A 15158-nucleotide genomic window follows, 5' to 3' on the forward strand; every position below is an offset into this window, starting at 1 on the left:
GACACCAAACACGTCGTAGAACTAGCCAATGGTAAAAGTATAGAAGCCGCACAGGTAGTCAAGGGTTGTAGTATTGTTCTAGCGGGTCAGACTTTCTCGATTGATCTCATACCCATAGTTTTGGGTAGTTTCGACGTCGTCATCGGTATGGATTGGTTATCCCAACATCACGCGGAGATCTTATGCAAGGAAAAAGTTATTCGTATTCCTCGCTCCAGTCAAGAACCTCTCGAAGTACAAGGTGACAAGAGTGGTGCTGTGGTTGGCATCATCTCTTTCTTAAAGGCGCAGAAATGTTTACGAAAGGGACATACTGCCATTCTGGCACTTGTCACTGACGCATCAGCAAAGGTAAAGAAGCTAGAGGATATACCAGTTGTGCGTGATTTTCCTCAAGTGTTTCCTGAAGATTTACCTGGTTTACCTCCTCATCGTCAAGTCGAGTTTCAGATTGAGTTAGCTCCTGGAGCAGCACCAATAGCCCGCGCACCGTATCGTTTAGCTCCAACCGAACTGGATGAACTGTCGAAGCAGCTACAAGAGCTCTTGGAAAAGGGCTTTATTCGTCCAAGCTCTTCGCCTTGGGGAGCTCCAGTGTTATTTGTAAAGAAGAAAGACGGTACGTTCAGGATGTGCATCGACTACCGTGAACTCAATAAGGTGACGGTGAAGAACCGTTATCCTCTTCCGCGCATAGATGACCTATTCGACCAGTTGCAAGGGTCGTGTTACTATTCCAAGATTGATTTAAGGTCAGGGTATCATCAGCTGAGAGTCCGGGATGAGGACGTCTCCAAAACCGCTTTCAGAACTCGCTACGGTCATTACGAGTTTCTTGTCATGCCATTCGGGCTTACGAACGCGCCTGCAGTCTTCATGGATCTTATGAACAGGGTGTGCAAACCGTATCTTGATAAGTTTGTTATCGTCTTCATCGACGACATTTTGATTTACTCCAAGAGTCAGGAGGAGCACGAGCAGCACTTACGCCTTATCTTGGAACTTCTTCGAAAGGAGCAACTGTACGCAAAGTTTTCAAAATGCGACTTCTGGCTTCGTGAAGTCCACTTCTTAGGCCATGTGGTGAACAAGGATGGGATTCATGTTGATCCATCCAAGGTTGATTCGATCAGAAACTGGCCAGCACCGCGTACACCGACAGAAATACGCCAATTCTTGGGTTTGGCGGGTTACTACAGGCGATTTATTAAAGACTTCTCCAAGATCGCGCAACCACTTACTATGTTAACACAGAAAGGTGTCGTTTACAGATGGGGTAATACGCAAGAGACCGCTTTTCAGTACTTAAAGGACAGGCTTTGCAGCGCACCTATTCTCTCACTGCCCGAGGGCACGGATGACTTCGTGGTTTATTGTGACGCATCGATACAGGGGCTTGGTTGCGTATTGATGCAGCGGGATAAAGTTATTGCATACGCCTCTCGGCAACTCAAGGTTCATGAACGGAATTATACGACGCACGATTTAGAGCTGGGAGCTGTTGTTTTCGCGCTTAAGATATGGCGACACTACCTGTACGGTACCAGGTGCACGATTTACACCGATCACAGGAGTCTCGAGCATATTCTTAAGCAAAAGGATTTGAATATGCGTCAACGGAGATGGGTTGAACTTCTGAACGACTACGAATGCGCCATCAAGTATCATCCAGGCAAGGCCAATGTTGTGGCTGATGCCCTCAGTCGGAAAGACACTCTACCTAAGCGCGTGCGAGCGCTACAGCTTACCATTCAGTCCAGTCTTCCTGCACAGATACGAGCTGCTCAGTTAGAAGCACTGAAACCCGAAAACGTCCAAGCTGAAGCCTTACGCGGCTCAAGGCAACGCATGGAACAAAAGGAAGACGGCGCCTACTATGTAACGGGGCGTATTTGGGTCCCACTTTATGGCGGTTTACGCGAACTTGTAATGGATGAAGCCCACAAGTCTCGCTATTCGGTACATCCAGGGTCGGATAAAATGTACCACGACATCAGTACTACTTATTGGTGGCCTAGTATGAAGGCTCACATCGCTACGTACGTTGGAAAATGCTTAACCTGTGCGAGAGTCAAGGTTGAATATCAGAAACCAGCTGGTCTACTTCAGCAGCCCAAGATACCGCAGTGGAAATGGGAAGAAATTTCCATGGATTTCGTTACGGGCTTACCTAGATCCCAGCGTGGGAATGACACTATTTGGGTAATCGTTGATCGACTCACAAAGTCTGCTCACTTCTTGGCTATCAAAGAAACGGATAAGTTTTCTACCCTAGCAGACGTTTATCTTAAAGAAGTTGTTTCGAGGCACGGAGTGCCCACTTCCATTATTTCGGATCGCGATGCACGATTCACGTCAGAGCTTTGGCAAGCAATGCACAAATCCTTCGGCTCACGATTAGACATGAGCACAGCATATCATCCTCAGACGGATGGGCAGTCTGAGCGAACTATCCAAACTCTAGAAGACATGCTTCGAGCGTGTGTCATCGATTTCGGCAACGGCTGGGAAAAGCACCTCCCTTTGGTGGAGTTTTCATACAATAACAGCTATCATACCAGCATTCAAGCCGCTCCATTTGAGGCATTGTACGGACGTAAATGCCGGTCACCTCTCTGTTGGGCAGAGGTGGGGGATAGTCAAATTACGGGTCCAGAGATTGTTGTGGACGCCACAGAAAAGATAGCACAGATACGTCAACGCATGGCGGCAGCACGCGACCGTCAGAAAGCCTACGCGGACAAGCGTAGAAAGCCATTGGAATTTGAGGTCGGGGACCGGGTTTTATTGAAAGTTTCACCCTGGAAGGGTGTGGTTCGATTTGGTAAACGAGGCAAACTGAATCCGCGGTACGTCGGACCATTCGAAATCTTAGAAAAGATTGGAAAAGTAGCCTACAGATTAAAACTACCAGCTGAACTCGGTGCAGTTCACAATGTATTTCACGTGTCGAATCTGAAGAAATGCCTATCAGATGAGACCCTTATAGTTCCTTTTAAGGAACTCACTATCGACGAGCGGTTGCAGTTCGTCGAGGAACCTGTTGAAATCACGGACCGGGATGTTAAGGTCCTCAAACACAAGAGAATCCCTCTTGTTCGAGTTCGTTGGAACTCCCAGCGTGGTCCAGAGTATACCTGGGAACGCGAAGATCAGATGAAAGAAAAGTACCCCCAGTTATTCGAAACCAATGCATCCACTTCTGAGGCCGAAGCTACTACTACTGAATTTCGGGACGAAATTCCAAATCAACGGGGGGATGATGTGACACCCCAGGAAAACCAGTGAACGATGTAACTTACCTAGCTTCCTCAGTGAGTGCGTACCAAATTTCGGGACGAAATTTCTTTCAAGTTGGGGATAATGTGACAACTCGAATTTCCAAGATTCGATTTCATATGTATTACACGATCATGTATTGACTAGTTGTTCATTTGCACATTTGGTTGCCATGAAATTTTATACGTTTTGATTGTTTGACTGTGCATAGTTGTTTGTTTGTTACATTGTGAAACTTGTAAATGTGTAAACTAGTTAGTGTGAAACACATTACATCACACAAACAACCTTCGAAGGATGTCCAACCTTCGAAGGATGTCCACGAAACATGGCTCAAGGATCGAAGGATCACGAAACATATCCTTCGATCCGAAAGATCAACTTTCGGCTTGAAGGGTCTCGAAACATATCCTTCGGGCCAAGAAGAGATCCTTCGACATCTTTCGGCCCAGTCTTCTAATGGGCTTGGCCCATTCCTGTGATACGTTTATAAACGTGAGTGCATGAAAGTCGATGGTTAGTTTCAAAAACCCTAGTTCCCTTGTGTGTGTGTGACGGCATATAGCAGACCTACTCTCTGTTCGAAGGATTTCAATCCGTAATCCAGATTTCCGGTTAGTGTGTGATGTTGTTTATAATGCTTTGATGTCATGATTAATAAATTGTCTCGCAATATATTGTTAGTATGATAATCGGATCTGTTTTGATGATGTTCAATGATAATGTTTTGTGGATCGGCTATGATAACCGGATATGTATGTTAGTATTGCAATATATTGTTTGAATGATGTTAACCTGTTTAATCGATTATGTATGTGATGCATCCGAACGGTTCAGTTAGTATGATTGGTTGTCTATACTTGAGGTTTTGATGTTGTTTTAATAGAATCGCATGATAGTGATTTAGGGCCGGTTCGATTGTGTTATTATTGTTCATATGGTTAAATTAGGGTTCATGAGATTGTATATGAAACTCCCTGTTTGATCGATTCTGAAGTAACTGAATACTTGAATCTGTGTTAATTGATAATCGGTTAAACTTGGAAACTTTGTGTAAACGTAACTGTTATTTGTCGAAGGATACATGTCCTTCGAAACATAGTCCTTCGAAACATAGTAGTGTTGACCGAAGGATAGCTTTGATCGAAACATAGTAGTGTTGACCGAAGGATAGCATTGACCGAAAGATAGTTTGGACCGAACCATAACTTTGACCGAAAGATAGTTTGGACCGAAAGATAGCTTTGACCGAAAGATGACATTGGTCCGAAACATAACATTCGGTCCGAAGGATAATTGTGATAACTGTTGTCGAAAGATAATAGTTGGATTCGAAAGATACTAGGGATTTATGAACCTACTTTGAAAGATGGAATTATATGCTTGAGTTGTTTGGCATGCCATGCTTGATGAACGTTAACATTTGTATACGTGCAATAATACGTGTTGTGCCGATATGCAAACTGACTGCTATGTGAACATTAAATTGCATGCGTATCATTGCGAACATGAACTGATTTGTTATACGTGCATACAATAGGACGTGATTAAATTCTTGTGAGTGCATAACCTAGCATACCGAGCAAACCAAGGTGAGTTCACACTCTTACCAAGGCATGGGATTCCCGGGGTGTTGGGAATGGGATTGAAAGGTTGATTAGATACACTATTGATACTATGACTAGACTACCACATTACTATCCTCGGATGTGAAGGATACTTATACTGATCACTATCCTCGGATGTGAAGGATACTTATACTGATCACTATCCTCGGTTGTGAAGGATACCTATAGTTACGAGTAGTCTAGTGGTTATATAACGTGGAACACCACCACCAATAACGTGGAACACCACCACCAATAACGTGGAACACCACCACCAATAACGTGGAACACCACCACCAATAACGTGGAACACCACCACCAATAGAACATACAAACGGCCCAGTAGAGCCACCTGTTACAAACGAACTTACTATTACGCATTTACTTTCTGTGAACTCGCTCAACTAGTTTGTTGATCATTCTGTTACATGCCTTGCAGATCGTTAGGTACTTGGAGCTTGCACTAGAGAAGCGGGTCGTTGTGGACAAGGATCGTGGCTTTTCTGTTGAGCTATTATGACACTTAAAACTGTTAACTACTACTGGTTTATTTACTATGCTTCCGCTACATTTTGAAACGATGATTTGTTTGATCACCTTTTGTATTGAATGGATGGTTTTCAGTTATTTTACTTAATATTAAATGCATGTTCAATATGATTGGTGGCTTGATCCTGGTCAGTCACGCTCCCAAGCGGTGATACTCCGCAGGTGGATTTTGGGGGTGTGACAATTTGTTCGTAACATACCAGGTACAATGTGGATGCCTTTTATTCGTCGACCGTTTGGAGCGAGATCTCTTCCTCTTCATCCTCAATAGATCCTCGATAGAGCTTTAGCCGTTGGCCATTGACTTTGAATGGAATTCCATTTCGAGATTTAATTTCTACTGCACCGTGAGGAAAAATATGGGTGATGGAAAAAGGTTTTACATCAGCAAAGAATTTCTTTCTTTGGTGGTGTGGCCATCCCTTGGTGACTATACCGCTAGCTAAGTAGTTAGCATAGTCGGCATACCATGGTTCTTGTCGATACTCCACCATTTCCAAGGATTCTGTTGGGAATTTTTCGTTGATTTGCTCGTCCCTAGTTGCCTCCAAAGCTGGGTCTTCTAGGCGTGAAAGATGATCTGCTGCTGTGTTTTCTGCTACTCTTTTGTCTTTGATTTCAATATAAAATTCTTGGAGGAGTAGAATCCACCTGATCAAACGGGGTTTGGCGTCTTGTTTCTTGAAGAGGTATCAGATAGCTGCATGATCTGTATAGACTACAGTTTTAGAAAGAACAAGATAAGAACGAAATTTATCAAAAGCAAATACCACAGCTAGTAATTCCTTTTCAGTGGTTGTGTAATTTTCTTGTGCATCATTAAGTGTTTTACTCGCATAATAAATTGGGTGGAAATACTTTTCTTTTCTATGTCCCAAGACAGCTCCAACTGCAAAGTCACTTGCATCACACATGATTTCGAAAGGTAATTTCCAATCGGGTGCTATCATGATAGGTGCATTGACTAGCATTTCCTTGAGGGTTAGAAATGCTTGATTGCAATCCTTGTCAAAGATGAAAGGTGCATCTTTTTCAAGTAATTTTGTTAGAGGTCTTGAAATTTTTGAAAAGTCTTTGATAAACCGTCTGTAAAATCCGGCATGCCCTAAGAAACTTCTGATTGCTCTAACGGAGGATGGTGGAGGTAATCGAGAAATTGTGTCAATTTTTGCTCGATCAACTTCCATTCCCTCGCTCGAGATTTTGTGACCGAGTACTATTCCCTCTGTTACCATGAAATGACATTTTTCCCAGTTAAGGGCGAGGTTAGTTTCCTGACATCGGGATAGCATTCGTTCGAGGTTATTGAGGCATTGGTCGTATGAATCTCCAAAGATAGAAAAGTCGTCCATGAAGACTTCCATTGTCTTTTCTATCATATCATGGAAAATGGCCACCGTGCAACATTGGAATGTTGCAGGTGCATTACATAGACCAAATGGCATGCGACGATAAGCAAAAGTTCCGTAGGGGCATGTGAAAGTTGTCTTTTCTTGGTCTTCAGGTGCTATTGGAATTTGAAAGTAACCTGAAAATCCATCCAAGAAACAGTAAAATTTATGACCGGATAATCGTTCTAACATTTGATCAATGAAGGGCAAAGGAAAGTGGTCTTTCCATGTTGCTTCATTTAAGCGTCTATAATCTATACATACTCGCCATCCTGTGACGGTTCTCGTTGGTATTAATTCATTATTTTCATTAGTTATTACCGCCATACCTCCTTTCTTTGGAACTACTTGGACGGGACTTACCCATGGACTATCTGAGATAGGATAAATAAATCCGGCGTCAAGGAGTTTGATGACCTCATTTTTAACCACTTCTTGGACATTTGGATTTACTCTTCTTTGTGGTTGTATTACTGATTTGTAGTCATCATTCATTAAAATTTTGTGCGTGCACATGGAAGGGCTTATTCCTTTTATATCTACAAGCTTCCAAGCAATTGCATTTTTATGTTTTTTCAAAAGTCTAATTAGTTTTTATTTTTCTACACTATTTAATTTAGATGAAATAATTACAGGTGATTTACCATCTTTGTCTAGAAAAGCATATTCCAAACCTTTTGGAAGTTCTTTGAGCTCGAGGGGTGGGTCTTTAGGAGACTCCTTATTTTGGGGCTCATCTAGATCAAGAACCTTAAAGGTTTGTTCTATGGCGACCTCTTCTTCAACAAAGTGGTCAATCTTTTCACTTATATCGGGTGGCTCATCTTCATCTTCAATTAGGGGGTCATTATTACCAAAAGGATATTTCATTGAACGCTCAAGATCTATGCTCCTTTTGAATGCCCCTAATTGAAGAGGTAGATTTTTAGACTTCCGGTTTTTCAAAGCTTCATGAGTTTTTACAAAAGGTCTTCCCAACACTAGAGGAGTGTCATCGAGGATGACAAAGTCGGTTGGAATAACCAATTGATCTGTTTGAACCAAGATATCCTCAACTACACCGATTAATTTTATTACTTTCCGATTGGATAGAAAAATGGGTATTTGAAGTGGAGCAAAATCACTAATACTTAATTTTTCGAAAATGTAATTAGGCATTATGTTAACACAAAGATCTTTATCAATGGTGACGTTACTAATAAATGAATTTTGAAAAAAAAAACATGGAACCGGTGTAATGTTAATTTCAAAAGGGTTTTCTTTTATTAGCGAAGTTTGATCATTAGTTAACTTAACACTTACCATTTCTCTAATTTTAGTGCTAGTGTTTAGCTCTTTTAAAAACTTAGCATGAGTTGGTACTAAACAATGATTTTCAAAAGAAGGTGACAAGAGATTAATTTCTTCAAAATTAGACTCTTCTTGAATTTTATCGGCTTCACCTTTTTCGTTGTTTAGCTCATGTGTCGGTTTTTCACTTATTTGTTCTTCCATTTTTAACTCTTCAACTATCGTTTCTTTATTTAATTTTTCTCTTGCGCGGGACTCCTCTTCCCTTGCGCGAGATTCTTTTATGCAACGTTCGATAGTTTTAAGTTTTTCTATTATCCTATCGGCTATATCAGTCATAGAGTAAGGATCGGGATCCTCTAAGCTTGAATCCGGTTGTTCGATCCTTGGTTCCTCATAGTACCCATATGAAGTAGATGGTTCACACCATTGTTCCTCATTGTAAGTATATGATGGATAAGGGTCGCAATTTTGTTCTTCATAGTACTCATATGAGGTGGGTTGTTCACGCCATGGTTCCTCATAATAAGTATATGAAGGTGGTGGTTCATATCTTGATTCCTCAAAGTATGAGTATGAAGGCTCATACCTTGATTCATCAAAATATGAGTATGAGGGGTAAGGTTCATACCTTTGGTCTTTATAGGATGTGTATGAAGTCGATGGCTCGTACCTGGGCTCCTCATAATAGTTGTATGAAGCGGATGGTTGAAATAAGTTACAATATTGTACCGAGTGCGGGTTACCACAATCAGTGCAATAGTCTCCCATAAAATCATCCTCCTCATAAGTGTAGTTGTAGCCTCCTGAGTATTGATCCATAAGAATCACTCAACAGACCACAACTGAGTCTCGGGACCAGAAAACAGAAAATAAAGACGGAAACAGAGGCTGGACACGGCCCCGTGTACAGTGAGCACGGCCCCGTGTTCAGGGTCTATATCTGGGTATCTAACTAAAAATATGCAGCATGGCCCCGTGTTCAGTGAACACGGCCCCGTATTCAGGCTACTGTAAATGCAAACTAAACTAAAATGCAGAAAAATATGCGCGCGTTTTAAAAAGGTTTTGAAAAATAGATTAGGCCGTCGATTTTAAGCTTTCTTAAAATCCTTGTGTCCCCGGCAACGGCGCCAAAAACTTGATGCGTGTTAGTGTGTATATGTTTTAGGTGTATATTTTAAGCCATTTTACACTTTTTAGCCAAGTTTTAAATTTATAAAACACGATATTTACTAACACTCAACACATATATGGGCAAGTGCACCCATCGTGGGCGTAGTATAGTGTTGGTAAGATACCGAGGTCGTCCAAGGACACAAGAGCTTTTAGTACCGGTTTATCCTCAACGTCTAATGAAATCAAAATGTTAGAAAAAGATTTTTTAAACTAAGAAAATAGAACTAACTAAAATGCTGAAAATAAAAAAAAGTAAAAACAGATAGACAAGATGAATCACTCGGATCTGACTCGTGTGTTAGTGTAACCTTTGATTATTTTCGCACTTTTGCACTTGTTTAAGAGATTATCTTAGTTATTGTAGTAGGCCCCTCTTTTGAAGGTGACGTTACCCTCAACCCAGTAGTTTGAGTCAGCAAGGATACAATCCTAAAGGGTCGGATTATTGAAAGATAATTAATTAAGTTATTAATGCATAATGTGGTAGGCCCCTCTTTTGAAGGCAACGTTACCCTCAGCTAAGTAGTCTGAGTCAGCAGGGATACAGTCCTAAGTATCTGGGTTAAAGTTTTAATAGTAGTTTAACTTATGAGGGGATCAAAGAGTTTGGACCCCCGCCATCCAATACCTTTGGGTATTGAAGGAGGTCCTACTAAATTTGACCCAGGTCCTTTGCAGGATCTATACACTGAACAATGGCAAGACTCTTACCAAACCGTTCCCTTAACCCCCGACCAGGTAGCCAACATACCTCTATATAGATCGTGGAGATATGAATGGTGAAAATCTTTTATTTTATATAGACAGTAAAATAATGCCAAGACACCATGGACAAACGATAAGGAAGAATCACCTTCAACATAAGAAACTAGTAATTAAAGTCATTAATACAAAACCAATTAAAAAGTGCAAAAGATTAAACATAAAAAGTATTACACTAAACACTTGTCTTCACCAAGTGATGTAAGAGACTTAGGCAAACATGGCCTTTGATTGTCAAGAACTCTTACGATCAATCTTTGATCCCGAGACGACTCACACACTCTATGATGGACAATGGATGATGGTGGTGGATGATGGTGTTATGGTGGTGGATGATGGTGTTATGGTGGTGGTGGGTGGTGGGTGAAGTGTGAGAGAGGTGGTGTGCCAAGGGATGAGTTGAAATGGCTCCAAGCACTCCTATTTATAGGCTGAACAGAAGCTTGGGCACGGCCCCGTGTCCATCTGACACTCTCTCTCTCTTCATTAATTGTAATTCGCAATTACAATAAATGCGCCTGCAGCAACCTGACCACGCCCCCGTGTCCGCTGGGCACGGCCCTGTGGTGGGCAATAGAAGCTTCTATAGGTTTGTCTTTTCTGCTGCTTCTTGGGCACGGCCCCGTGCTCGTTGAGCACGGGGCGTGTTCAGTCTTCTGGCTTCTCTGTTTTGCTTGGGGAGATGCTGTTGAGGGGTCGAGCATATCACTTTTGTTCCTTTTCTTGTATTTTTGTTAGATTTTGTTGTCTTTTTGCTTCTTTTGTTATTTTGAGCTCATGTAATCCTGAAAACACAAAAGGAAGACAAAAGCATACTTTTTCCAACATTAGTACTAAAAAAGGGTTAGTTTTAAGCCACAATTGATGTAATTTATATGTTGCATTTTGTGCACATCAAAATGCCTGTATGGAAATGGGAACTCATAATAATGGATTTTGTTACTAAGTTACCCAAAACCAGAAAAGGTAATGATGCAATTTGGGTAATTGTAGACCGATTAACCAAATCAGCTCATTTTCTACCCATGAAAGAAACCTTTAGCATGGAAAGGTTAGCTAAGTTGTACGTAGACGAAGTAGTATCCTTACATGGAGTTCCGCTCTCCATTGTATCGGATAGGGATAGTCGTTTCACTTCCCATTTCTGGACTAGTTTTCAGGAAGCAATGGGAACCCGACTAAATTTAAGTACTGCATATCATCCACAAACAGACGGACAAAGTGAAAGGACGATACAAACTCTAGAAGACATGCTCCGGGCATGTGTCATCGATTTTGGTGGTAACTGGGATAACCACCTACCCTTGATTGAATTCTCCTATAACAATAGTTATCACTCAAGCATTGAAGCTGCCCCATTCGAAGCACTATACGGACGTAAGTGTAGAACTCCAGTTTGTTGGGCAGAAATAGGAGAAAGTCAATTATCAGGTCCTGAAATTGTGCAAGAAACCACTGACAAGATAACTCAAATCAAAGAAAGACTGAAAACGGCTCGAGATCGTCAGAAAAGCTATGCAGACAATCGCCGCAAGCCGTTAGAGTTTCAAGTCGAAGACAAAGTACTTTTGAAAGTTTCTCCTTGGAAAGGAGTAGTACGGTTCGGTAAGAAAGGAAAGCTAAGTCCAAGGTACGTAGGACCATTTCCAATAATCCAACGAATAGGACCAGTTGCCTATTGTTTACAACTACCAGAAGAATTAGCTGGAGTACATGATGTGTTTCATGTATCCAACCTCAAGAAATGTCTATCTGACGAATCCCTGGTAGTACCTATTCAAGATATAGAAGTAAATGAAAAGCTGAAATTTGCGGAGAAACCACTACAGATAGAAGATAGAAAAATCAAGTTTCTTAAGCATAAACGACTAGTGTTAGTCAAAGTCAAGTGGGATTCAAAAAGAGGACCAGAATACACTTGGGAGCTAGAATCAGAAATGAAGCGGAAATATCCTCATCTATTCCAGTAAATCTCGAGGACGAGATTTTTATTAAGGTGGGGAGGATGTAACAACTCTCACTAAAATCATTATTTATTATGTTAATTGTCCAATAGGAAGCCCTAATTGAGAAACCCAAGTAATCCTGCATAAACCCTAAAATTTTCAGAACAATCAGAATCAGGATCAGGGCCCCTAAAACTCAAGGGGGGTAAACCCTAATTGACGATTATCTTCACAATTCGTTGTAGAATGAGAATTTCATTGATTCGCTGACTCACCCAGGCTACAAACACACGAAGCAACCCTATGCTGGAAGTGGACCCGTCGCGACACGCGACAGGACCAGTGGTCCCTGTCGCGACACGCGGGGGAACCCATTTTCCAGATATAAATAGAGGGGTGTGGGACTTGAATTTCTGCGTTAGCTCGACGTTCAAATTCCATTTGTACGCTGAGATATCACTTAATTACTACAAACACACACGAATCACTAAACGCTGCCGCGATAAACAGGGTAATAACTCGATCGCTAATACGATTCAATGTCCGATCGATTGAAACTATCCAACGGATGTTTAAGTGCTGCTCAAATTGGGTTTATACTTTGTCATTCGTCGTTAATTCGATGAATGTTTAAGTATCGCACTTTGTCATTTGTTGTGAGGGTTTAATCTCGTGAGTTGTCGTAAATGTTGTATTAGTTACTAACCCAGTTCGTGTGCATTGTTATTTAAATTAGGTTAAATAGGCTAATCAGTAGACTTAACTCCGCCCGCATAAAATCTGCAAAGTGAGTCATTCTCTTTTTACCAAATTTTCTTTCAAAATCATGTTTGGTTTTAAAGTTATAATTACAGGGATTAAGTCTTTGTAGTCTTCATTACAGCCAGTATGTGGGGTTTTGTATACATTACTTGTTATCCGTCACCATTGGACAACGGGTTAGCCAAGGGGTGATATGACCATAGTCATAGACACCATTGGACAACGAGATAGCCAATGGGTGGTCGAGTGACGAATACCGTGGGTATATGGTTGACATGTATAAACATTGTAATCGCTCTTAATACTGTAAATTATAACAAAAGTATCGTTTTAGACAAAAAGAATGATTCACTCAGTATTTCCCCGTTGATAAAATCTTTTTCAAACATATTTCAAGTGATCTGTTGTGATCCAGGAAAAGTGCCATGAAGCACTACAAGCTTAAGGAAGTGGCTCAATATAAGTAAATAAAGAAACATGTTTTTAAAAATAAAGATTTCCCAGTGAAATCACTTTATTGTAAATTACAGGGTTTTATCCCTAATTATGTAATAAATTAAACGGGCATTTCAAGTATTAAAATATATTGTATTAAAGTCTTCCGCTGTCACATTAATTAAATACCACGGGGTTCCTGTCTCGCGGCTCTTCACCGGGTCAAACCGAGGCTAGGGCCGTGACATTTCTATACCCAATGAAGGCGGTTATGACTAAATACATCGTCAGACGAAAGAATACGATGCGACACTCGTTAGGCTTTTAATGCATTTACATGGAAAAACTATAAAATTAAACAGGTTATTATAATTACAATTAACATATTCATTTACCTATAAGACGCCTTTACCATAAGACAGAAGTGATTGCTTGACGTGCATTAATTGCAAAGTACATATCCCAAGGCATTTTGAATTTGAAATTACCGGCAATTTCAAAACCACTGCTATGGTATATGTTTGCCAAAGGAAACATCTACTAAGTTATACTTTCTTGGCTATGGGTAGTAGTTTGCTGATCTGATTTGAAAGCAATTGTCATGATGACTTTTCTAATAGCATTAGTTACTGATTTGATTTGCAACAAATAGTCATCAAGAATTTTTTTTATTTTTTAATTTAACTTTAAATTTTATCATGAAAACAATGTTGGAGTAACTCTTATCTCATTGGAATGTAATGATTAGGTAAAATGGTAATTTCATTGTAATTCTAGTTTTTATTTGATAATTTCAATCTATCAATAATTAACACCGTCGATAATAAAAATGTGAGCAGTGGATGTTTTTTTGGAAAACCAATGATGGTCAATATCAGTGGATGTCAACAATAAAAATGTGAGCAATGACTATTATTTAACTATCAGTGGATAGCCAACAGTTATTGAAACAATGATGTTTAGTCAGACAGTGGTCAACATGAAGATTGAAGAAACAGAAGTTGTCTTTCAACAGTGGATAACATTTAACAATCAGATGTTTGAACCAAATCAGTGGTTGTAACAGACTTTTAAGGATTAGTGAAAACTATCATTTTTAACTATTTTGAGATTGTTTGACCTTAAACAGATATTTTACCTTCTATATCAGTTGTTTGGAGTTAAGCAAATATTTGGGCATAAACAGATGTTTGAAATTAAACAAATGTTTGACCTTAAAAAGAAGTTGGCCCATAAACATCTGTTTGCAAAAAAAGACAAATTTCAAGAATACTATACCCAAACAATCAAAATGAGGAGCTTAATAATCATCCAAGTGTACTTCATTTTTATTTAGTAGTATAAAAATTAAACCACTGTTTCAATTTATAGTACAGATCAGTGATATGAAATCTAACAATCAAAATGGGGTTATGTGATAAATAGCCTTACATATAAACATCTCAGTGATATGATATCTAACAATCTAACAAAGTATAAAACACTGATGTGATATATACTGTTACATATAAATACTGTTAACATAAACAAAGGTAGAATATCTACTGTTGATGCTGAACCACTTTTGTTGTTGGACAGTGGTTCGTCTTTGAGTTTGTATATGGTTTGTCTCGAGAGATAAAGTATAGCGAACTACTGCTACACTAAACACTGTTAGATAAGAAACACTGATACATAAATACTAAAGTTGAATCCGCTGTAGATGTTGAAACACTGCTGCTACTGAGCAGTGGTTTTCCTTTCGTTGATCAGGCTTTAGGTACATAAGTGCTTGTCTTTAACAGGGCTTTGTCTTCAACAGTGCATAGGCCTCCCGAGTCAATAAGCCCATCAGTCTTTATAAGGAGCAGTGGTTAATTATAACAGTCCTTAGCATGATCAGCTGTTATAACCACACTATAACCCTTTGAGAGGAAGCAAGTATCCGTCTATTCATTTGAGAGGACTCATTGCATTAC

The sequence above is a fragment of the Helianthus annuus genome, chromosome 10, assembly GCF_002127325.2.
Source record: "Helianthus annuus cultivar XRQ/B chromosome 10, HanXRQr2.0-SUNRISE, whole genome shotgun sequence".
Classification (NCBI taxonomy): domain Eukaryota; kingdom Viridiplantae; phylum Streptophyta; class Magnoliopsida; order Asterales; family Asteraceae; genus Helianthus; species Helianthus annuus.